Source organism: Phyllobates terribilis, unplaced genomic scaffold (assembly GCF_046119375.1).
Source record: "Phyllobates terribilis strain yellow unplaced genomic scaffold, ASM4611937v1 Scaffold_7__3_contigs__length_470593459, whole genome shotgun sequence".
NCBI lineage: Eukaryota > Metazoa > Chordata > Amphibia > Anura > Dendrobatidae > Phyllobates > Phyllobates terribilis.
The window spans coordinates 443,604,647-443,630,562 of NW_027362767.1; positions in this window are offsets into that span (position 1 = coordinate 443,604,647).

Here is a 25,916-nt window from a genome sequence, read left to right on the forward strand (position 1 = left end):
AATATTTATTGGGAATTTATAATTCTAGGTAGATCTATATGTTCTTCTGTGTCATTAAGACATTTAAGCTGCGAGGACCCCTGGGGAGTGAAGGACGGGGGGAGAATAATGAAGATTTCTCGGTCAGCAGATGACTTGGTTTAATAAAGATGAATACGGCCCAATCAATGCGATGTAATCAGAGGCTAATTGCGGCTCCGCCAACAAACAATACGTCTTCATTCTGTGCCCGAATCTAACCCTCCAAAGGTCAGGTGGGCGAATCAATGCCTGGAGACCTTTCCAGCCTTGTCCTGGAAGGAAATGAAGTCCATAAAGGATATTTATGTTGTTTCTAGAGGATTTAAAAGGGTAGTAACAACTACCTGGAATAGTTCTCTGTCTGCCATTGGCACCAGCGGCACAGAGATCATCCTCAACGGCCCAAGAATGGAGCATGGCAGCAAGGGTGGGCAGAGGAGGTAGAGGAGGCAATTCTGTCTCCCCCCTCTCGCCACACTCTTGTACATTTGAGGTGGGATGGGGACAAACTAATGGCAGGAATGATTCCCATTAGCTGGCTGGTTCATGGATGATGAATAGGGATTGGCGAACCTGAACAGTAAAAATTGGGGTTCGTTCCAGACACCTACTGTCCAGTACCGAACCCCGTACATGGACTTCTAAACGGAAGTCCGTGGTACTGTTCAGGTTCGGCATCTGCATAAAGCTTGTTGAAAGGCTGCAGCGCAGCCAATCAACAAGCATTCGGGCTGTCGGCTCTTCCCACAGCCTTACTGACGTCACCACCAGTCAGAGCTGCTGTGTCACAGCGTAAGAAACAGCGGCTCTGACCGTCAGTAACCTTACTGACATCACCGCCAGTCAGAGCTGCTGTGTCACAGCATAAGAAACAGCGGCTCTGACCGGCAGTAACCTTACTGACATCACCGCAGGTCACAGCGTTGCAGGTTCACATGCTGTCACATAGAGGAAACTGGCTGATAACAACACAGAGCTGCACACTGCTGTAAAGTGAGAGGGAATGGCAGGGGTGTGGCCTGCCCCCCCCCCAGCTTCTAGTAGCAGCCAGCCCCCTGATAATGTCTCCTTCATTGCAGCGCTACTAGCAGGGATCAGGCCATGCCCCCAACACAACCCTTCTTCTCCAGGCTGGCTGTTACTCACAGTGGGGGAGCTTCACACAGGTGTGTGACATAATATCCCAGACAGGAGGGGGGAGCAGTGAGGAGCAGCTGCTGTCACTCAGAATTACAAGTATTCTAAAGATAATAAAAGTGCACTGGGCATCTCACCTTTATAGTTTATGAGGGCAGGGACAGTACAACATTTTTTTATCTCCCCAGAGTACACCTTTAAGTCAGGTAACTGTGATGGCCAGTCCAGAATCTTTCAGGACGATTCTAAAACTGAGCCTGTTAGAATGTGAGGTGTGATCAGATCATTGTCTTGTGAGATTGTTGAATGACACACAGAAGGCAAGACATTTTCTCCTAGAATTTCCTAATACTTGATTGACTCTATCTTGCCCTCCAAACACTGCAGGTTTCCAGCTTTAGAGCATCACTGAGCCAACAACATTCTTCACAGTAGACATCACCGAGGCCCCACCCTGCTTCACTGTAGACATCACCGAGGTCCCACCATGCTTCACTGAGCCACCAACATGCTTCACAGTAGACATCAATGAGATCCCACCATGCTTTACTGTAGACATCATCGAGGCCCCACCATGCTTCACTGTATACATCTACGAGCCCCTGCCAGGCTTTACTGTAGACATTACCGTGCCTCTGCCATGATTTGCTGTAATTTTCACTGAGCCTCCGCCGTGATTCACGGTAGACACCACTGTGCCTCTGCCATGATTCGCTGTAGACACCACTGAACCTCAGCCATGATTCGCTGTAGACTTCCGAAAGCCCCTGATGTGATTCCCTGTAGGCATTATCAAGCCCTCGCCATGCTTCACTGTAGACATAATCGAGCTCTTGCCATGTTTTACTGTAGGCATTATTGAGCCCCCGTTGTACTTCACTGTAGACTACTTCACCAAGCCCCCACCATGCTTCATTGTAGGCATTATCGTGCCCTCCCCAGACTTAACTGCAGAAATCCCCAAAATGCCACAATTCTTCATTGTAGACATCACAGAGCCACCACTTTGCTTTACTGTAGGCATCATCGAGGCACATTCATCTTCAACCTTTAGTATTTTCTGTATTGCCCACACTAAAGTCTCAGTGCTCGCTACCACAAAATTTTTCTGCAGGCCTTTTCCAGTCACTTGTTGGATGTTGACCGCTTGTATCCTTAGGAATCTGGTGACAGCTTCCTTTTTTTTACCACGTCCACAGATGATATCCTTGATCTTATGATCTCTCCTTCAAGTTATATCTCCAGGAATATTCAGCACATTGGTATCTTCTTCTATCCTTTTCCTAGTTTGTTTTTCTTCTAAATTCTACAAAAAACCTCTTTTTGCAAAATTCTCACCCCATGGCTGGTTCTAGCATTCTAGTTATGATTCTGGTAGTGGGCAGTAGGTTCTCATCAATGCAGAGTCTGAGGAAGCAGAACAAGACACAGGGATTGAGCAATTACTTCTGAGCGAATCCCTGGTTCATGCTCCGCCCCAGGACAATCAATATGAACAATCCATGTATCATGTTTCTTCCTCCACATTCATTTGCTCATTTATTCTCCCTCTTCGTTGATGCGTGTGGTCCTTCTTCTATCCCCGCGTGGATACATTGTAACTCATCATCTTCCATTCTATACATTGTATCTCCTGTGTTTTCATGTTTCACTCTTCTAAGAGTGGCTTTTATCAGGACAATGAGCTCTATTGACTTTGTTTTCATGAGACGCTCTTACGGTTTGACAGCGCTTTTATCTGGAAATGCTTTTAACTACTGCGATTCTTCATTTGTTTATATCAATTGCTATGGAAACTCATTGAAATTCTCCACGAGCTGCCGACTCATTGTGGTGTCAATTATTTGATGGCTCGCTATCGTGGCTATGAATTTTTTTGTTCAATTACTTTTTTATTTATGTTATTTTTTTCTTTATTCCTTTCGGCAATGAGGTATTAAACAATACTCTCATTGATTCATTTAAGCATCTTCTTATGGGCGCTACTTCTATAAAAATGGCATAGTCAATTTGTCAGATAATGCCCACCTAAATAAATTAAATCCCTGAAAGTTTGCATTGCTTGGCCCCTATGTTGAATGTGGGCTATCATGTGCAACAATGTGGAATTGTAATAATTGTCTGGGAGAAATACTTCATTCTCTGGAACAATTTCAAGGCTGCCAACACTTTCCTCCATGGCTGCAACTGGCTCCAACCATGAAGCCAGGTACTGATTCACATTTTTGGGTTTTTTCCATTTTAAGGTTGGGGTCACACAACCGTTTTTTTTTTCTCCGTCCGAGAAAAATCTTCGAATTATGCTAATCAGAGTTTGATCAGAGTGAGATTTGTTTTTCTTGGAGGTGGAAAGAAAAAAAAAGTTTCTGCATCTTCTCCTTTCAGTCAGTCCATGAAAATCGGACCACCCTCAGATGTCGTCCGACTGCAGTCTAATGTTTTTAATGGATCCATAGACTTGCATTGTGATTTTTTGATCCGACAGTCAGATCAAAATAGGTCAAAGATTTTCTTCTTGGACCACTTGATCTCTGAGTAAAAAAATGTGCATAGATCCACAGAATAATATGTGTAAAACCACAGATATCACTCGTCTGATTTAAGCACTAGTGTGCACAAGCCCATAAATGGATTGTCTGGTGAAGAAAAGTAATTATAAAACTACTGTATATGATAACTTATAGATTATTGGGGGTCCAATCTTTGGGTTCTCCTCCGTCTGCAGAACAGGTAACTTTTATCCCCATTAGAATAGAGAGCAGTGCAGATGATTGACCATCACCCCATGCATTCTCTATGAACGTCCTGAGCGGATCACTTGGCTTTTTTTGGCATCCCCATAGAGAATGAATGGAGTGATGGTTGATCATCTGCACTGCTCTCTATTATTCTTATTTATTTATATAGCGCCATTGATTCCATGGCGCTGTACATGAGAAGGGGTTACATACCAAATACAGGTATCACTTACAGCAGTAAACGAACTAACAATGATACAACGGTAAGGAGGGAAGAGGACCCTGCCATTGCAGGCTTACATGCTACAGGATGGAGGGGAACGAGACAGTAGGTTGGGGGGCTGCAGTAGCTCCGGTGTTGTTGCGGTGGCAGCAAGGTCATGGCAGGCTGTAGCTTGTTTGAAGAGATGGGTTTTCAGGTTCCGTCTGAAGGATCCAGGTGTGGCTGATAATCGGACGTGTTGAGGCACAGAATTCCAGAGGACGGGGGATATTCGGGAGAAATCTTGGAGGCGATTGGCCGAGGAACGAATAAGTGTGGAGGAGAGAAGGAAGTCTTGGGAGGACTGGAGATTACGTGAGGGAATATATCGGGAGATTAGTTCAGAGATGTACGGAGGAGAAAGGTTATGGATGGCTTTGTAGGTCAGTGTTAATATTTTCATCTGGATATGCTGGGTCAGAGGGAGCCAGTGAAGGGATTTGCAAAGGGGGGTAGAAGAGCAGTAGAGAGGAGAGAGATGATTAGAAGTGTATGAGGAGAGCCAGGATAGGGCAAGATTTTTGACACCAAAAGAAGAGAGGATCTGTAGTAGGTTAGTGATAGTTTGAAGAGATGGGTTAGGCCTTGGATGAGTGTCGGGGTGAGGTTGGGGAGGAGGTGGGATGGGATGGGGTTGAGTGCACAAGTGGTGAGGTGTGATTTGGAGAGGAGACGAGTAAGATCTCTTTCCGTGATGTTGGAGAGGAAGGTTATGGGGGAAGGGCAATGGTCTGGAAAACAAAGGGGTTGTGGTGGTCGGACAGTAAAGGCTTGCCTTGTTTGATCAATCTTGTTTTTTAAGTGTGTGGCAAACTTCTCAGCAGAGATGACGGAGTTCGAAGGGGGCAGTGGAGGGCGGAGGAGAGAGTTAAAAGTGTTGAATAGCTGTTTGAGGTTGTAAGATAGGTAAGATATGAGTGTTGTGAAGTAAGCCTGTTTAACAGAGGTGAGTGCTGATTTGAATGCGAGCGTTGCTTGTTTGAATGCAGTGAAGTCATCTTCAGTATGTTTTTTCTTCCAACACCGCTCCGCAACCCTGGACGCTTGTCAAAGCTGTTTAGTAATGTTGTTGTGCCAGGGTTGCCTATTGACTCTTCGCGCTCTGCCATACATAAGAGGGGAGACCGAGTCAATAGCTGATGCGAGAGTGGCATTGTAGAAAGCAGTATCGCTGTCTGTGTCGTGGAGTAAGGATATGGATGTCAGTGGTAGAATAGAGTCAGAGAGTGTGTGGGTGTTTAGATGTGCGAGGTTTCTGCGGGGGGGTGCTAGTTGCTGGACATGGGTGACAGGTGAGGAGGACAGGGATGAGAACGTGAGTAGATGGTGGTCAGATAGGGGTAGGGGGGAGGTTGTGAGGTTAGATAGGGAGCAGAGTCGGGTGAAGATCAGGTCTAGTGTGTGTCCGTCTGTGTGGGTGGCTGAGGAGGACCACTGAGTAAGTCAAAAAGATGAAGTGAATGACAGGAGTTTGGATGCTGCTGACTGGCGAGTGTCAGTGGGGATGTTGAAATCGCCCATGATGATTGTGGGAATGTCAGCAGAGAGGCAGTAAAGAGGCCAGGCGGAGAACTGGTCAATAAAGGCAGTGACCGAGCCTGGAGATCGGTATATGACAGCAAATTGGAGGTTGGAGGGAGAGTAGATGCGGACAGAATGGACTTTAAAAGAAGGGAGAATAGGGGAGGGTAGAGTTGGGATTGGGTTAAAGGTGCTGTTGGTAGTGTTGTGGTTAATTTTTTAATATCTAGATATCATTATTAATTTAGAATTTTTTTTTTTATATTTTTGCTATGTCTGAAGTCTGCTTGAGTGTTTTCTAATTTTACATTGTGGAATGTCTGACTAAGATACTTGTTTCCTGTAAAGTCCTTGACAAGAAGGTTTATGCTGGGCCAATGGAAATTTTTTACTAATAAGTCTATTTCAGTTTTCTGTAACAATGAAGTTCTGTTATGTCTAGCTAATAAATATGGTGAGTCTTTGTTGCCACACCAGAAGACTCTACCTGCTGACAATGCATGTCACATGTATTCTGTCTCTCTTCCTTCATCGATGAAGTATCTTAATTTGAATATCACTGGCAATGTGAAGACCCTTTGTTGTCTATTCCAAAGTTCTTCTTAAAACAAAGAGGGTCTCCATAACAGTAGAAAGGAGAAGACACACTCCTCCAACATGTCTCTTACCAGGGCGAGGAGTGTGGGTAAAGTGGAGGCCACCGTAACACAGCGCAGCAGGGGAGGCAGTGTCGGAGGGTGTCAACCATGTCTCTATGATGCCCAGGAAGGAGAGATTGCGAGAGGTGAAGAGGTTGTGAATAACATGGAGCTTGTTGCAGACAGAGCAGGTGTTCCAGAGTGCTCCAGAGAGAAAAGAAAGGGATAAAAGTGCCCTGTTCTGCTGATTGTTAGGGGTCCGAGAGGTGGAACCTCCACGATCAATATGTTATCATCACCAATCCCACAGATAGGTGATACCTTCTCTTCACTGGATAACCCCTTTAATGTTCCTAGTGTATATATTCGAGCTGTAATAATGTAACACATTGATCAGTCACTTCCCTCTTCAAAACTTAGGGTAAGTTCAATTTACAGTACAATAAAAGTAAATGTGGCTTTGAAAATCCAATTCCCACATTGTGGAAAAAAAAATCCACACCAAAATAAAAGCATTGTGCGGATTTCAAATTTGCAGCACGCTCAATATTGTGCATATTTATATTTTCATAGCAGATTTCACCTCATTTATTGCTTTGTCAGGGAGTAATGTGAGATCTACAGCCAAATCCACAATGAAATCTGTAACCAAATTTGCTACGAAAATTTTCTGCAACGTATAAACATGGTGTAAGGTTTCCTCTGCAAATCTGCTGGAACACAATTAGATTGTGCAGCAGATTTTCTGCGTATTCCACCTTGTGCATCGCTGCTCAACTTCCATACTACAATACTGTACACAGGCATGGTTTATGTTACTGATTATTTTTGTTGGGGAAGATGCAAATCTCAGGCAATTCCACAACCCATAATCATCATCTTTGTGCACAAAATAACATCACCTGGGAATGTGTAACCAATCTCTAAAAAAAACACTCATGTCCCGAATAATGCAGCCCCCAACATAAAGGGCAAATAACATATTATTCCATCTTTCCTATCTCCCATCCAATCATTTTCTATTTGATGCTCCTCATTTCCAAGACCATCCATTTTACTGGAATTAAAGAGTTTGACTCATCTCGATTCATCTTTTGTCTGCTCTTGCTTTGCTGTGGGAGCCGTGCACGCCTGTTTGATTGACAGTTTGCACCAGCAGTATTATTGTGCCACTGGCCTGAACTGTGTGCTCTCCAATGTTGCAAGAAAGGCTACTTTTTGGGAAAAGGAAATAGAGGCAGGGCTTGTGACGCGCCCCCTGGGCCGTGGGGTACTCGGTAGCCGGGCCGGTCCTGTATTGGGGTAGTCACGGTGGCAGTGACCCGGTCCGTGGCCCAGGGCGGTCAAATAAAGAACAGTGAAAGAGTCAATTGGGGAAATAAAGATTTGGGGATAATGTTTGTGATGCCACCCATGGTATGCGGCTATATGGGAGCCGCCGCTGCGGAGCAGATCCACTGGGGCTGATGGTGATGCAGCTGAGATGGTTCAGCTCTCCATGGGCAGAGCTAAGCCCCAGGGCAGTATATTTGATGGATGTTGTAGATGTTGGTGATGTAGTGCAAGTCAGGTGGCACAGCAACTAGGCAAGGGCAGAGCGGGGTGCAGTCTTCAAATGTTTACTCACAGTTGTCAAGCTGCTCCAGGTTACACTTTCTGGATGATAACCGCCCACGTTGTCCTGTGTCCTCCGGGGAAGTGATCCAGCCAACTCTCAGATACTGTAACTTAGGTGTACTTGATCGGGACCCCCTTCTTGTGTACCTTCCCAGGTTGTCTCTCTGCGCTGGCTCGCGACCTCCTGCCCTGCGCCTCACACCCAGTGTCTCGAGCCAGTAGCCGGGGGCCTTGTTGGGCGACGTCCGGTCTGTCCCCTTGGTCCTATATGGCCACCTTTTCAGCGAATGTGTGTGGACTGTGGCTACGGCACATGTAGATACCGCAGCCTCCGGTTTGCTAGCTGAGTCTTGCAGTCCTCCACTAGTCTGAGGCCGGTCCCCTACTGCGACCTGATCCCTCCACGGTCAGCGTGAACTCGGCCGCACGGGTGGCATCTCGCCCTCGCCGCGCCCCTATGATCCTCTCTCTCTCTGGAGCCTTTCCCACTGCTCCTGTCTTCTCTCCTCACTCTCCTCCTGGGCCTCTCGCACTGGGCCCCACTCCTCTGCTCTCCTGAGCAGGACTGAACTCCTCCAAACTCCATCTAGATGTTTCCACCCTTCTTTTTATACTCTTTCTGTCTGTTCTCCCCTAAACTACTTCCTCCACCCACCTAGTTCCCCCCTCCAGACAGGGACAGGGACTGTGCTCTCCCTCAGAAGCTATCTCGCCCTTCCCTACTGGAGTGATGTGGTGTTGGATGTGAGTGTGTGGGTCCCAGGTAGTGCCCCCTCCTTACCTGAGAGTGGGGGTACCACACCTCTGGATGAGATGCAGTACCTCTGTGGCGACTGGACCTGCAGGGGTGCCATATTTGCATTAAGGCTCTGGTATCTTATTAGCCCATGCTGTGGTTTGCACTCTTTTAGCCTCACTAAGGGGCATTAGAATGTTTAGGGAGAACCTAGGCGGAGCTGCTCTGGCGCAGTAGCTGTGCAGTTTTTTGCCGCTTCCATCCTTAATTTCGAGGATAAACTTGATCCATGATTAATAAATAAACACAGGAGTTGAAGAAAGAATTGATCAGATTTGCAAAGTTTAAATGTAGAATGAGGACGGCGTTGCACACACGGCTCCTGTAATTGTAACCAAAGATTGCATCCATCTACCCGGCTGTGCAGAGACAAAGCGGCGTTTTGCATTCTAATTGCTGCGGATCATTACATGACCAGATATTTACACACGCTGCGCTGAAGATTAAAACCTCGGGAACCCAGCAAAATTGTGTTTGAAAGAAACAACAAAACATTATCATTTCACACGGCTACTGGAATGAGACGGGAGATCTGACCACTCTGGTTACCGCTGTCAGCTACGACCATCGGGAATAAAGAAAATATTCTCCCCATGCTACTGAGTCCTCTGCAGTGATGGGGACAGGGTGGTCCTAAGAAGACTGTATTGTACAGGTAGGGCGCTACTCATGTCATTGACATCAATGTATCATGTCCCGTGTAACACTATGAGGCCTTATCTGGCAGAAGACTGATCCGGAGGACTATCCGAATCAAGCAGAATTCCTGGCGGGGAGCCGAGTCTACGACAGGGGAGTATAATCATAAATTATTTCTTAACTCCTTCCTGACCTCTGTGTATTAAAGAAGTTGTCCAGTACTTTATATTACCCCCCAATGTATCCCCCCAGGGCCCCTAAGACTTTTTGTAAATACCTTATGTTGCGCTATCCTTGGCCGCTCACAAGCATCACTTGACCCCCCCCCCGCTGACGTCACGACAAGTGCTGGCAGCAGCCGGGGGTCTCTATCTTCTGTGTTCCACGGTGGCTGCTGGGTTGTGGGCGGGGTTACCCCCCCGTCACACCCGGTGGGCGGGGTTACCCCCCCGTCACACCCGGCATCCACCACGCACTTTCCCAATGAATGGGGAGAGGCAGAGCGCGCGGTGGATGCCGGGTGTGACGCGGGGGGTAACCCTGCCCACAGCCTGGCATCCACCATGAAACACAGAAGATAGAGACCCCCGGCTGCTGCCAGCACTTGTCGTGATGTCAGTGGATGTCTGCGCCAGCTGCAGCCGGGGGTCACGTGATGCCTGTGAGCGGCCAGTGATAGCGCCACTCACAGGCAGTATCTGCAACGGAAGGTATTTACAAAAATCCTTAGGGGCCGTGGGGGGATACATGGGGGGGGGTAATATAAAGTACTGGACAACCCCTTTAAGCTTTGGTGTTTGGAGAGATGCCAGAACATAACAAAAGTCAGTTTAGGGCAAATTTAATTGTGAACTTATTTTCCACAAACAAACTTTGGGAGATTCACTTATTTCAAATAACAGATTTGTTTTGGTGCTGTAGATCACAGAGGATTCTCAAGGCCGATACATTGTAACAAGGCCATCCTCTGTGTGAATGGAACTAGTCGTAGGCAGGTCTAAGCAATGGACTTTTCTGGTGTATAACACATAATGTGGCTCAGGATCAATGTTTCTCCATGTGGAGAGTGACGTGCCTGGTCTGGCATACCAGGGTGAGGAGGCTTAAAAGCCATGCAATGCTCCTCTGGGAAATTAAATATGCAATTTGCCTCTAAAGAGAGAAAGAGGACTTGAACTCTAGTGCCACCTATTGGCAGTAGAAATCTTAAAAGGTCAAAATTGATCCTTTAACGAGGCCTCGCCACATGACTTAGGATAAAAGCCAATCCAGAATCTCAGCATACATAGTGTTTCAGGGTGTTGCTCCTCATCAGTGCAAAGGAATAGATCTGATTTGGCTAGGTGAGAGGCTTGAGACTTGGATCTAAGTGGTAAAGTTTTTCCTTATGGAGAGTTAAATGCCTGACATGCCAGTGTGAAGAGGCTTAAAAGCCATGCAATGCACATCTAGGAAATTAAGTATTTAATTTCCCAGAGTATTCAATTTCCCAGAGGAGCATGCATGGCTTTTTAAGAATCCTCACACTGACATGCCAGACAAGACATGTCACTCACCAAAAGGAGAAATGTTACCCCTTAGACCCAAGACAGAAGCCTCTCACGTAGTCAAACCAGATCTCATACTTTGCACTGACGAGGGGCAAAACCGTGAAACACAGTGTCTGCAAATTGAGATCCTGACTTGGCTTTTATCTTAAGTAAGGTGGAAAAGCTCGTTAAAGGGTCGATAATGACTGTTAGGATTGCTTCTTATAATAATTGGTGCTAGAGTTCTAGTCCTTTTCCTGTCAAGAGACAATTTGCAAAGGTTATCATAACTCAAAAAACACCATCTTTATAACTTACCCCAAAGTTTACCTCACTTAATGGGAGTCAGTCATCCCCACATAAGTATGTAATGTATGTACAGTGTAACTCCACCCACAGAGAAGAGAGTGCAGCTCTGGAGTATAATACTGGATATAACTCAGGATCAGTACAGGATCAGTAATGTAATGTATGTACACAGTGACTGCACCAGCAGAATAGTGAGTGCTGCTCTGGAGTATAATACAGGATGTAGCTCAGGATCAGTACGGGATCAGTAATGTAATGTATGTACACAGTGACTGCACCAGCAGAATAGTGAGTGCAGCTCTGGAGTATAATACTGGATATAACTCAGGATCAGTGCAGGATTAGTAATGTAATGTATGTACACAGTGACTACACCAGCAGAATAGTGAGTGCCGCTCTGGAGTATAATACAGGATGTAGCTCAGGATCAGTATGGGATCAGTAATGTAATGTATGTACACAGTGACTGCACCAGCAGAATAGTGAGGGCAGCTCTGGAGGATAATGCTGGATATAACTCAGGATCAGTAATCTAATGTATGTATACAGTGACTGCACCAGCAGAATAGTGAGTGCAGCTCTGGAGTATAATACAGGATGTAACTCAGGATCAGTAATGTAATGTATGTACACAGTGACTCCACCCACAGAGAAGAGAGTGCAGCTCTGGAGTATAATACTGGATATAACTCAGGATCAGTACAGGATCAGTAATGTAATGTATATACACAGTGACTGCACCAGCAGAATAGTGAGTGCAGCTCTGGAGTATAATACAGGATGTAGCTCAGGATCAGTACGGGATCAGTAATGTAATGTATGTACACAGTGACTGCACCAGCAGAATAGTGAGTGCAGCTCTGGAGTATAATACAGGATGTAACTCAGGATCAGTAAAGTAATGTATTTACACAGTAACTGCACCAGCAGAATAGTGAGTGCAGCTCTGGAGTATAATACTGGATATAACTCAGGATCAGTGCAGGATTAGTAATGTAATGTATGTACACAGGGACTACACCAGCAGAATAGTGAGTGCCGCTCTGGAGTATAATACAGGATGTAACTCAGGATCAGTAATGTAATGTATGTACACAGTGACTCCACCTGCAGAATAGTGAGTGCAGCTCTGGAGTATAATACAGGAGGTAACTCAGGATCAGTAATGTAATGTATGTACACAGTGACTCCACCTGCAGAATAGTGAGTGCAGCTGTGGAGTATAATACAGGATGTAACTCAGGATCAGTAATGTAATGTATGTACACAGTGACTGCACCAGCCGAATAGTGAGTGCAGCTCTGGGGTATAATACAGGATGTAACTCAGGATCAGTAATGTAATGTATGTACACAGTGACTGCACCAGCCGAATAGTGAGTGCAGCTCTGGAGTATAATACAAGATGTAACTCAGGATCAGTAATGTAATGTATGTACACAGTGAGTGCACCAGCCGAATAGTGAGTGCAGCTCTGGAATATAATACAGGATGTAACTCAGGATCAGTAATGTAATGTATGTACACAGTGACTGCACCAGCAGAATAGTGAGTGCAGCTCTGGAGTATAATGCAGGATGTAACTCAGGATCAGTACAGGATCAGCAATGTAATGTATGTACACAGTGACTGCAGCAGCAGAATAGTGAGTGCAGCTCTGGAGGATAATACAGGATGTGACTCAGGATCAGTAATGTAATGTATGTACACAGTGACTGCAGCAGCAGAATAGCGAGTGCAGCTCTGGAGTATAATACAGGATGTAACTCAGGATCAGTAATGTAATGTATGTACACAGTGACTGCACCAGCCGAATAGTGAGTGCAGCTCTGGGGTATAATACAGGATGTGACTCAGGATCAGTAATGTAATGTATGTACACAGTGACTGCACCAGCCGAATAGTGAGTGCAGCTCTGGGGTATAATACAGGATGAAACTCAACATCAGTACAGGATCAGTAATGTAATGTATGTACACAGTGACTGCACCAGCAGAATAGCGAGTGCAGCTCTGGAGTATAATACAGGATGTAACTCAGGATCAGTAAAGTAATGTATTTACACAGTAACTGCACCAGCAGAATAGTGAGTGCAGCTCTGCAGTATAATGCAGGATGTAACTCAGGATCAGTACAGGATCAGTGATGTAATGTATGTACACAGTGACTGCACCAGCAGAATAGTGAGTGCAGCTCTGCAGTATAATGCAGGATGTAACTCAGGATCAGTACAGGATCAGTAATGCAATGTATGTACACAGTGATTGCACCAGCAGAATAGTGAGTGCAGCTCTGGGGTATAATACAGGATATAACTCAGGATCAGTACAGGATCAGTAATGTAATGTATGTACACAGTGACTGCATCAGCAGAATAGTGAGTGCAGCTCTGGAGTATAATACAGGAGGTAACTCAAGATCAGTAATGTAATGTATGTACACAGTGACTGCACCAGCAGAATAGTGAGTGCAGCTCTGGAGTATAATACAGGAGGTAACTCAGGATCAATAATGTAATGTATGAACACAGTGACTCCACCTGCAGAATATTGAGTGCAGCTCTGGAGTATAATACAGGATGTAACTCAGGATCAGTAATGTAATGTATATACACAGTGACTGCACCAGCAGAATAGTGAGTGCAGCTCTGGAGTATAATACAGGATGTAACTCAGGATCAGTAATGTATGTATACAGTGACTGCACCAGTAGAATAGTGAGTGCAGCTCTGGAGTATAATACAGGAGGTAACTCAGGATCAATAATGTAATGTATCAACACAGTGACTCCACCTGCAGAATAGTGAGTGCAGCTCTGGAGTATAATACAAAAGGTAACTCAGGATCAGTAATGTAATGTATGTACACAGTGACTGCACCAGCAGAATAGTGAGTGCAGCTCTGGAGTATAATACAGGAGGTAACTCAGGATCAGTAATGTAATGTATGTACACAGTGACTGCACCAGAAGAATAGTGAGTGCAGCTCTGGAGTATAATAGAGGATGTAATTAAGGATCAGTAATGTAATGTATGTACACAGTGACTACACCAGCAGAACAGAATAGTGAGTGCAGCTCTGGAGTATAATACAGGATGTAATTAAGGATCAGTAATGTAATGTTTGTACACAGTGACTACACCAGCAGAACAGAATAGTGAGTGCAGCTCTGCAGTAAAATACAGGATGTAACGCAGGATCAGTAATGTAATGTATGTACACAGTGACTTCACCTGCAGAATAGTGAGTGCAGCTCTGGAGTATAATACAGGATGTAACTCAGGATCAGTACAGGATCAGTAATGTAATGTATGTACACAGTGACTGCACCAGCAGAATAATGAGTGCAGCTCTGGAGTATAATACAGGATGTAACTCAGGTTCAGTAATGTAATGTATGTACACAATGACAGCACCAGAAGAATAGTGAGTGCAGCTCTGGAGTATAATACAGGATGTAACTCAGGATCAGTACAGGATCAGTAATGTAATGTATGTACACAGTGACTGCACCAGCAGAATAGTGAGTGCAGCTCTGGAGTATAATACAGGATGTAACTCAGGATCAGTAATGTAATGTATGTACACAGTGACTGCACCAGCAGAATAGTGAGTGCAGCTCTGGAGTATAGTACAGGATATTATTCAGGATCTGGAGCCTTCATTACTAGTGATGGGCGAGCACTCGGGTACTCATTGTTTGAGTTGAGCACATTGGAATACTCAGGTGCTCGGTCCGTGCAATGAACCCAATGTAAGTCTATGGGAAACTTGAGCATTTTTCAGGCGGCTCCCCCCGGCGGTCTGCAGAGGGCCTAAAAATTGCCCAAATCGATGGGAACAGTGCTCAAATGACATGGGGACAGCATGGGGAAGACCCCCGGAAGCATCTCTGACTCCAAAGTCACTGCTGACAACAACGTTGTCAGAGTATTACGCCACTTTTACGGACTCACAATAAAACATACAAAAACAAAACCAAAATGGATTTTCCTGGGAAATATGTTAAAGAACATCGTTTCCAGGGTAATGACTTGTATATAAGGCAAAATAAATAACCAAAAACAAAAATACTCCTCCACACCTTGGGCTATGTTCACACGTAGCGATTTGATGTGTTTTTGCACTTTTGCATTGCTTTCAACGGTGAAAAATACATCCACTGTCATTTTAACATTTTACTACCTCTTTACAGACAAATAGAGGTGAGCCGCAGTAATCCCATTTTTCTAGAAAGGAGCAGTTCTGCTATACAGTTATAGGGTATGCAGTGAGTACAATGGCTGCTAAAATTTAGGAAAAACCCCACTACCAATTTAAAGACACATAGATGTTGAGCTCAGTAACAACATGTTCTCATTAGAAAGCAGAGGTTCTGCCATACAATTATAGGGTATGCAGTGACTGCAACGGCTGACAAAAATTTGGATGCACTCCAATGCCCTTTGGAAGAGACGTAGAGGTCGGAGGGCCTCATGAAAAAAAAATCACATTATTAGGAAGTGGGTCTTCCATACTGTTTGCCTATGCAGTGAATGCAGCGGCTGCCAAAACATTGGAGGCACTCCAATGACCCTTGCAAGAGACGCAGATATGGTGATATGGTAGATATGGTGGTGATATGGTGGTGGAGGATGAGGATGAGGAGAAGGAGGAGAACCAGAGCAAATAGACAAAATCAGGAAGCATATACTCATGTGTGAGTGTGAAAAGGTGCATGGGAATAGAGTTAGACCTCCCAAAAAAAGACACTGTATTTGAATTTATGTTACGCTGCTATCATTCGGTGGTGTTGAGAAGTCTGGCCCTATCCAGTCCTTGTTCATTTTTATAAGAGTCAGCCTGTCAGCATTTTCAGTTGACAGGCGGATGCGCTTATCAGTTATAATTCCACCAGAGGCACTAAAAACCCGCTCTGATAAAACGCTGGCGGCAGGGCAGGCCAGGACCTCCAAGGCATAGAGAGCCAGTTCATTCCACGTATCCAGCTTGGATACCCAATAATTATAAGGCACAGAGGAATCACGGAGGACGTTGGTATGGTTGGAAAGGTACTCCTTCAGCACCTTCCCAAACGTTTCCCTTTTTGTGAGAGTACCCCGCGCATAAGGGCTTGTGTGATGGTAGGGTCTGATAAAACTGTCCCAGAACTTTGACAGTGTTCCCCTGCCTCTGCTGCATTGGAGTTGTGTCTCTCTCACCTTTACTCCTTGGTTGTCCAATGAACTGTGACCCCTGCCACCAGCCTTTTCAGATGGGAATTTTTTATATTATTTCCGCAACAAGGGCCTTCTGGTACTGACCCATTTTAGCAGACCTGTCCTCCCTGGGAATAAGAGACAGAAGTTTCTCCTTGTAGCTTGGGTCTAAAAGTGTCACCATCCAGTAATGACTGTCACCCAAAATTTTGAGAACGCGAGGGTCATGAGAAAGGCAGCGTAACCTAAGCTCAGCCATGTGTGCCAGACTACTAACAGGCAAGACTTCCATGTCCTCACCAAGAGGACAACTGACCATGCCCTCCTTCTCATTCTCCTCCTCCTCCTCCACCTCCCTCTCCTTGGTATGACAGTTGTGCGGGTAGTACCGTCTATAGCACAGGAAACTAGCTCCTGTTCTTCCTCCTCCTTCTTTTCCTCATTGTCACCCAATTCACGTTGGGATGAGATGAGGCTGGGATGTGTGGAATCACCCTGTATGGTTCCTTGCTCCATCTCATCATGCTCCGGCTGCTCCGGCTGTAATGCCTCCTCTTTAATTGTGAGCAGCGAGCGTTTCAGAAGATAGAGAAGTGGGATGTTTAACATCGCACACCAGTTGATGATCTGGAAGCTGCAAACACTGCTGAAGCATGGCAAGGGCGGTGGAAGCTGTAGCTGACTTTCTAAAATGGGCACACACGTGGGCCAGGTATGGTACGTGTGTGAACTCACCTTGCTTCAGAGCCGCCACCTGGTTCCAGCCATTGTCACACACGACCATGCCTGGCTGTAGGTTCAGCGATGTTTGCCACAGATCTGCCTTTTCTTTCAGAGCTGTCCACAACTCTTCAACAGTGTGCGGTTTGTCACCTAAGCATATTAGCTTCAACACAGCCTGTTGTCGCTTAGTCGAGGCAGTGCTGCAGTGCTTCCGGCTTGTGACTGATGTGTTTATTTCGGAGATGGAGGCAGAAAAGGAGGAGGTGCAGGATCTGTAGAATGTGGGGGCACCCCATCCTGATTTACCTAGGGCGATCGCAATCCTCGGCGTTGGGAGAACATGTTCCGTCTCAAGGTGCGACTGGGTGCCAGCTTCCACTATATTAACCCAGTGTGCTGTTAGAGAGATGTACCGTCTCTGCCCACAAGCACTTGTCTACGTGTCCGTTGTTAGGTGGACATGGCTAATGTTCTGGGACACGTACTTGTGTAATGCGGGGACGGCATAAATAGGGGTGGCTGGGGACCTAGTACCGAGGGACAGCCTCCTCCACCAGGTTGCAAAAAGCTTCCGTCTCCACGAGCCTAAAAGGCAACATTTTGTGCACAAGTATTCGCGAAGTGTGTGTGTGGCACCCCTGCGGGTTCAGTCGCCACAGAGGTACTGCATCTCATCCAGAGGTGTGGTATCCCACTCTCAGGTAAGGATGGGGTACTGCCCGGGACCCACCCACCTGCATCCAACATTACACCCTTCCAGACCAGCAGGCGGGGAAGATGCCCTGCTTATGCTGAGCCCTGTCTCTGGTTGGAATTGGGGGGAGCCAAGAGAGGTGGAGCCATGTAGTGGGTGTGGGTGGAGGAAGTAGTTCAGGGGAGCACCTTCAGTGGGAGTATAAGAAAGCAGGGAACCATCTAGAAGGAGGAGGGCGAGACCAGTCAGACGGAGGAGAAGGAGTGGGAGCAGGAGCTCTGGAGGAGCTCTGCTCAGAGAGGAGAGAGAAGCGGGCCTAGATGGAGAGGCCCAGAAGTACAGGCTGGAAGAGGAGGGAGCAAAGAGAAGGCTCCAAGAGGAACAGACAGGATCCTAGGGGCACGGAAGTGTGGATGCCACCCGTGCGCCCGAATCTACCAGGACGTGGAGGGATCATGCCGCAGAGGGGACAAGTGAAATGCATGCTCAATTGGCAAAACATAAAGCCAAAGCAACCCAGGAGTTTATTAAAGCAAAGAAGTGGAATATTCTTGAATGGCCAAGTCAGTCACCTGATCTCAACCCAATTGAGCATGCATTTCACTTGTTAAAGACTAAACTTCAGACAGAAAGGCCCACAAACAAACAGCAACTGAAAACCACCGCAGTGAAGGCCTGGCAGAGCATCAAAAAGGAGGAGACACAGCGTCTGGTGATGTCCATGAGTTCAAGACTTCAGGCAGTCATTGCCAACAAAGGGTTTTCAACCAACTACTAGAAATGAACATTTTATTTACAATTATTTAATCTGTCCAATTACTTTTGGTCCCTTTAAAAACAGGGCGGCACATGTTAAGGAGCTGAAACTCCTAAACCCTTCATACAATTTTAATGTGGATACCCTCAAATGAAAGCTGAAAGTCTGAACTTCAACTGCATCTGAATTGTTTTGTTTAAAATTCATTGTGGTAATGTCTAGAACCAAAATTAGAAAAATGTTGTCTCTGTCCAAATATATATGGACCTAACTGTATATATATACAGTACAGACCAAAAGTTTGGACACACCTTCTCATTTAAAGATTTGTCTGTATTTTCTTGACTATGAAAATTGTACATTCGCACTGAAGGCATCAAAACTATGAATTAACACATGTGGAATTATATACTTAACAAAAAAGTGTGAAACAACTGAAAATATGTATTATATTCTAGGTTCTTCAAAGTAGCCACCTTTTGTTTTGATGACTGCTTTGCACACTCTTGGCATTCTCTTGATGAGCTTCAAGAGGTAGTCACCGGAAATGGTCTTCCAACAATCTTGAAGGAGTTCCCAGAGATGCTTAGCACTTGTTGGCCCTTTTGCCTTCACTCTGCGGTCCAGCTCACCCAAACCATCTTGATTGGGTTCAGGTCTGGTGACTGTGGAGGCCAGGTCATCTGGCGTAGCACCCCATCACTCTCCTCTTTGGTCAAATAGCCCTTAAACAGCCTGGAGGTGTGTTTGGGGTCATTGTCTTGATGAAAAATAAATGATGGTCCAACTAAAAGCAAACCGGATGGAATAGCATGCCGCTGCAAGATGCTGTGATAGCCATGCTGGTTCAGTATGCCTTCAATTTTGAATAAATCCCCAACAGTGTCACCAGCAAAGCACCCCCACACCATCACGCCTCCTCCTCCATGCTTCATGGTGGGAACCAGGCATGTAGAGTCCATCCGTTCACCTTTTTTGCGTTGCACAAAGACACGGTGGTTGGAACCAAAGATCTCAAATTTGGACTCATCAGACCAAAGCACAGATTTCGACTGGTCTAATGTCCATTCCTTGTGTTCTTTAGCCCAAACAAGTCTCTTCTGCTTGTTGCCTGTCCTTAGCAGTGGTTTCCTAGCAGCTATTTTACCATGAAGGCCTGCTGCACAAAGTCTCCTCTTAACAGTTGTTGAAGAGATGTGTCTGCTGCTAGAACTCTGTGTGGCATTGACCTGGTCTCTAATCTGAGCTGCTGTTAACCTGCGATTTCTGAGGCTGGTGACTCGCATAAACTTATCCTCAGAACCAGAGGTGACTCTTGGTCTTCCTTTCCTGGGGCGGTCCTCATGTGAGCCAGTTTCTTTGTAGCGCTTGATGGTTTTTGCAACTGAACTTGGGGACATTTTCAAAGTTTTCCCAATTTTTGGACTGACTGACCTTCATTTCTTAAAATAATGATGGGCACTTGTTTTTCTTTACTTAGCTGCTTTTTTCTTGCCATAATACAAATTCTAACAGTCTATTCAGTAGGACTATCAGTTGTGTATCCACTAGACTTCTGCACAACACAACTGATGGTCCCAACCCCATTTATAAGGCAAGAAATCCCACTTATTAAACCTGAAAGGGCACACCTGTGAAGTGAAGACCATTTCCGGTGACTACCTCTTGAAGCTCATCAAGAGAATGCCAAGAGTGTGCAAAGCAGTCATCAAAGCAAAAGGTGGCTACTTTGAAGAACCTAGAATATAAGACATATTTTCAGTTGTTTCACACTTTTTTGTTAAGTATATAATTCCACATGTGTTAATTCATAGTTTTGATGCCTTCAGTGTGAATGTACAATTTTCAAAGTCATGAAAATACAGAAAAATCTTTAAATGAGAAGGTGTGTCCAAACTTTTGGTCTGTACTGTATATATATATATATATATATATATATATATATATATATATGTTGTGGCTTACCTACACTAAGACAAGCAAATCTCTCCCTAGCTCAGCAGCAGCTCTCCCTACTCTGCCTAATTCTGGAGTGACTGTGACGAGCATGGCGGCGCCAGGTCTGATATAGATCTGATGACGCTGTGCGGCCAGCCAATCACTGTAATGCCACAACCAAAATGGCTATGGCATTACAGTGAGTGGCAGGCAATCCCTGCATGTTCATTGGTTCTCTAAAGAGCGCCAAACATGCAGGCAGGGGACCCGAGCTCCCACCGTGCAACCCGGAAATACTCGACGAGCGCCGAGCATGTCAAGCACAGTGATGCCTGGGCGAGTACCGTGTAGTTGTGAGCATGCTCGCTCATCACTCTTCATTACACAAGCCTGGATGATCCCTTCTATAGCAGGAACATACTACTTACAGTATATTTCAATTTCTTTTCCCTTCTTCTGACGATTCTCTCACTGACATTGTATATTTTTTATGAAAAATTCTTGTTAATGAAATCATTAATTACATATCAGTACTTGCATTAGGCAGATGGAGGACATATTTATATTCCATATTCTCCTGCCAATTTTCCACAGAATTTGGGTATCTCTCTTGGATACAGCTGTCAGTTTTTTCCATTTGACATACCGATAACGTATCTACAGAATTTGTGTTACCAAAGTCTCAAGGTCACTGTGACCTCTATGACCCATTAATGGAGGAGACGTGATTGTGCTGGAGGAGGAGAGGGGCTGCATCGCCTCAGAGATATTCTGACCCCCTAATGGTAAATACGGACTCCAATAGTCAGTATCCAACGTCCCCATTTAAGGGGTCTTATCTGGTTCTGTTCGCTGTGTAAGGTTTTTTTTTTTGTGTGGTCTGAATTTCACTCCTGTTTTGGCGACTTCATTTTGGTTCCTTTTGTTTCAGAGTTGGATCTGTATTTTTAGGGGACTGGTCTGGGGTCTGTAATTGTTTTGAAGATCTGGTCTTGGGTCTGTTTTGGTTTAGGGTCTCTGGTTTGGGGAACATATTTATTTAGAGGGTCTAGCTTGAGATTTGTATATTGAGGTTCTCCTCTGGCTTTAAAAAGTCTTAAAAGAGGTCTGATCTGGCTATGCATCTATAAGGGGTCAGGAGTGTGGTCTGTATTTCAGGGGTCTGATTTTTTAGAGGGTCTGTACTGAAGTTATCTGGTTTGCGATCTGTATTTGTTTAGGGGGTCTGGTCTGTGATCTTTTGTATTTTAGCCTATTTGCTTTGGGGACTACATTAATTTTTGGGGAGCTATGCAGAGGGCTTTATGCGCTTCAGATGCCTTAGCGATGAGACTGTCCGGCGGAGGTGGTCACTCTTACTATTTCCTGGATTTTTTTAAGGACTCCGCACAAATTAAAAATTCTTATTACAACAGGGTGCAATTCGTATCACAACCACAGGGTGGCCACATATAGCAAAAGCATAAACATCTTGTGACAGAGTATTGCAAATTCACTCTTGACTGGGGTCTCTTCATGTCTTGATAGGGTAATAATTATACCATAGTCAGTTAATGTGCCATGTTTACCCAATCACCCTTTACTGCTCTCTGATCTGGGGTGCCACTATAATGACATCCAATATTATTTTTACTGTGCTATATTGGCATTATGCTGAGCTTGTGCTTACATACAGAGGACAGTTTGAAGAGACAGCGCTGGAATGTAAAGCATGGTGGAAGGACAAGGTAGCAGTTTTTCTATTAATGAGACACTTGATATAAACTTATACTCAAAAATGGACATATTGTGCAAGAGCAATATTTGGGCACCTTGCAGTCCATTAGCAAATCATAATGCACAATTCCACCTGCTTTGGAGATGGTCGTGGCCCCCTGTTTTGGCCCCTGTGTGGCTACAAATGTTGCAATAACAGTTGGTCCCCCTGCCTAGACTTTAATAACAGACTCAGCAAAGTTAGAGTCACAGAAAACAGTTGTGTCCTAATGGAGCAGAACTGCAGTGTAAAGTATAGTGGGGGTCTGAGCCTTTGACAAGACAGCAGCCGCATTTTAGCATTCAGACGATATCAGACTCCAATGTGCAATGCAGATAAGCGGAATTCACTGATCATAGCCGTGTTGTAATGGAGCAAAGCTAACGAGCAGCCAACACTATGGAGAGTAAATAGCGAGTAAGCACCAGCGGAGGCAGCGACTATTAGCCAGCAAAAAAAAGGGAAAAAATGGAAAGATACAAAAAAAGAAACATTGAGAAAAACATATAACTGAAACAAAATAAGGCGACGCGGGCCGTTGATCACCATCTGCATATAGCAGTAATCACGGCATTTATCCACAATCGTGGCTGGGGATTTCATGCCTCATTTCCAGCATTGTCCTGGAAGCCGTTTGCAGCCATTTCCAGAGCTGTAGAATTCAGATCAGACAAAACGAAAAAAAAAACACAATGCAGAATTATAAAGCAGCGGCCGATATTCAATCCAGATTGTTCCTCTGTGACATCACGGAGCAGCAATTACAGGCTCAGCCCCAATCTTTACTTGCCTGTTTTGTAAAAAAAAGCGATTGTCTCGTTTGCTGAGTGTTACTGCTCCTCGCCTGTAGGTCGTGTGCTGAGTGTTACTGCTCCTCGTCTGTAGGTCGTGTGCTGAGTGTTACTGCTCCTCACCTGTAGGTCGTGTGCTGAGTGTTACAGCTCCTCGTCTGTAGGTCGTGTGCTGAGTGTTACTGCTCCTCGCCTGTAGGTCGTGTGCTGAGTGTTACTGCTCCTCGCCTGTAGGTCGTGTGCTGAGTGTTACTGCTCCTCATCTGTAGGTCGTGTGCTGAGTGTTACTGCTCCTCGCCTGTAGGTCGTGTGCTGAGTGTTACTGCTCCTCACCTGTAGGTCGTGTGCTGAGTGTTACTGCTCCTCGCCTGTAGGTCGTGTGCTGAGTGTTACTGCTCCTCGTCTGTAGGTCGTGTGCTGAGTGTTACTGCTCCTCGTCTGTAGGTCGTGTGCTGAGTGTTACTGCTCCTCGCCTGTAGGTCGTGTGCTGAGTGTTACTGCTCCTCGTCTGTAGGTCGTGTGCTGAGTGTTACTGCTCCTCGCCTGTAGGTCGTGTGCTGAGTGTTACTGCTCCTCGTCTGTAGGTCGTGTGCTCAGTGTTACTGCTCCTCGCCTGTAGGTCGTATGCTGAGTGTTACTGCTCCTCGCCTATAGGTCATGTGCTGAGTGTTACTGCTCCTCGTCTGTAGGTCGTGTGCTGAGTGTTACTGCTCCTCGTCTGTAGGTCGTGTGCTCAGTGTTACTGCTCCTCGCCTGTAGGTCGTATGCTGAGTGTTACTGCTCCTCGCCTATAGGTCATGTGCTGAGTGTTACTGCTCCTCGTCTGTAGGTCGTGTGCTGAGTGTTACTGCTCCTCGTCTGTAGATCGTGTGCTGAGTGTTACTGCTCCTCGCCTGTAGGTCGTGTGCTGAGTGTTACTGCTCCTCTCCTGTAGGTCGTATGCTGAGTGTTACTGCTCCTCGCCTGTAGGTCGTGTGCTGAGTGTTACTGCTCCTCGTCTGTAGGTCGTGTGCTGAGTGTTACTGCTCCTCTCCTGTAGGTCGTATGCTGAGTGTTACTGCTCCTCTCCTGTAGGTCGTGTGCTGAGTGTTACTGCTCCTCGTCTGTAGGTCGTGTGCTGAGTGTTACTGCTCCTCGTCTGTAGGTAGTGTGCTGAGTGTTACTGCTCCTCGCCTGTAGGTCGTGTGCTGAGTGTTACTGCTCCTCGCCTGTAGGTCGTGTGCTGAGTGTTACTGCTCCTCGTCTGTAGGTCGTGTGCTGAGTGTTACCGCTCCTCGCCTGTAGGTCGTGTGCTGAGTGTTACTGCTCCTCGCCTGTAGGTCGTGTGCTGAGTGCTACTGCTCCTCGCCTGTATGTCGTGTGCTGAGTGTTACTGCTCCTCGTCTGTAGGTCGTGTGCTGAGTGTTACTGCTCCTCGCCTGTAGGTCGTGTGCTGAGTGTTACTGCTCCTCGTCTGTAGGTCGTGTGCTGAGTGTTACTGCTCCTCGTCTGTAGGTCGTGTGCTGAGTGTTACTGCTCCTCGCCTGTAGGTCGTGTGCTGAGTGTTACTGCTCCTCGTCTGTAGGTCGTGTGCTGAGTGTTTCTGCTCCTCGCCTGTAGGTCATGTGCTGAGTGTTACTGCTCCTCACCTGTAGATCATGTGCTGAGTGTTACTGCTCCTCGCCTGTAGGTCGTGTGCTGAGTGTTACTGCTCCTCGTCTGTAGGTCGTGTGCTGAGTGTTACTGCTCCTCGCCTGTAGGTCGTGTGCTGAGAGTTACTGCTCCTCGCCTGTAGGTCGTGTGCTGAGTGTTACTGCTCCTCGTCTGTAGGTCTTGTGCTGAGTGTTACTGCTCCTCGCCTATAGGTCATGTGCTGAGTGTTACTGCTCCTCTCCTGTAGGTCGTATGCTGAGTGTTACTGCTCCTCTCCTGTAGGTCGTGTGCTGAGTGTTACTGCTCCTCGGCTGTAGGTCGTGTGCTGAGTGTTACTGCTCCTCGCCTGTAGGTCGTGTGCTGAGTGTTACTGCTCCTCGTCTGTAGGTCGTGTGCTGAGTGTTACTGCTCCTCGCCTGTAGGTCGTGTGCTGAGTGTTACTGCTCCTCGTCTGTAGGTCGTGTGCTGAGTGTTACTGCTCCTCGTCTGTAGGTCTTGTGCTGAGTGTTACTGCTCCTCGCCTATAGGTCATGTGCTGAGTGTTACTGCTCCTCTCCTGTAGGTCGTATGCTGAGTGTTACTGCTCCTCTCCTGTAGGTCGTGTGCTGAGTGTTACTGCTCCTCGTCTGTAGGTCGTGTGCTGAGTGTTACTGCTCCTCGCCTGTAGGTCGTGTGCTGAGTGTTACTGCTCCTCGCCTGTAGGTCGTGTGCTGAGTGTTACTGCTCCTCGTCTGTAGGTCGTGTGCTGAGTGTTACTGCTCCTCGCCTGTAGGTCATGTGCTGAGTGTTACTGCTCCTCGCCTGTAGGTCGTGTGCTGAGTGTTACTGCTCCTCGTCTGTAGGTCGTGTGCTGAGTGTTACTGCTCCTCGCCTGTAGGTCGTGTGCTGAGTGTTACTGCTCCTCGTCTGTAGGTCGTGTGCTGAGTGTTACTGCTCCTCGCCTGTAGGTCGTGTGCTGAGTGTTACTGCTCCTCGTCTGTAGGTCGTGTGCTGAGTGTTACTGCTCCTCGTCTTTAGGTCGTGTGCTGAGTGTTACTGCTCCTCGCCTGTAGGTCTTGTGCTGAGTGTTACTGCTCCTCGTCTGTAAGTCGTGTGCTGAGTGTTACTGCTCCTCGCCTGTAGGTCGTGTGCTGAGTGTTACTGCTCCTCGTCTGTAGGTCGTGTGCTGAGTGTTACTGCTCCTCGTCTTTAGATCGTGTGCTGAGTGTTACTGCTCCTCGCC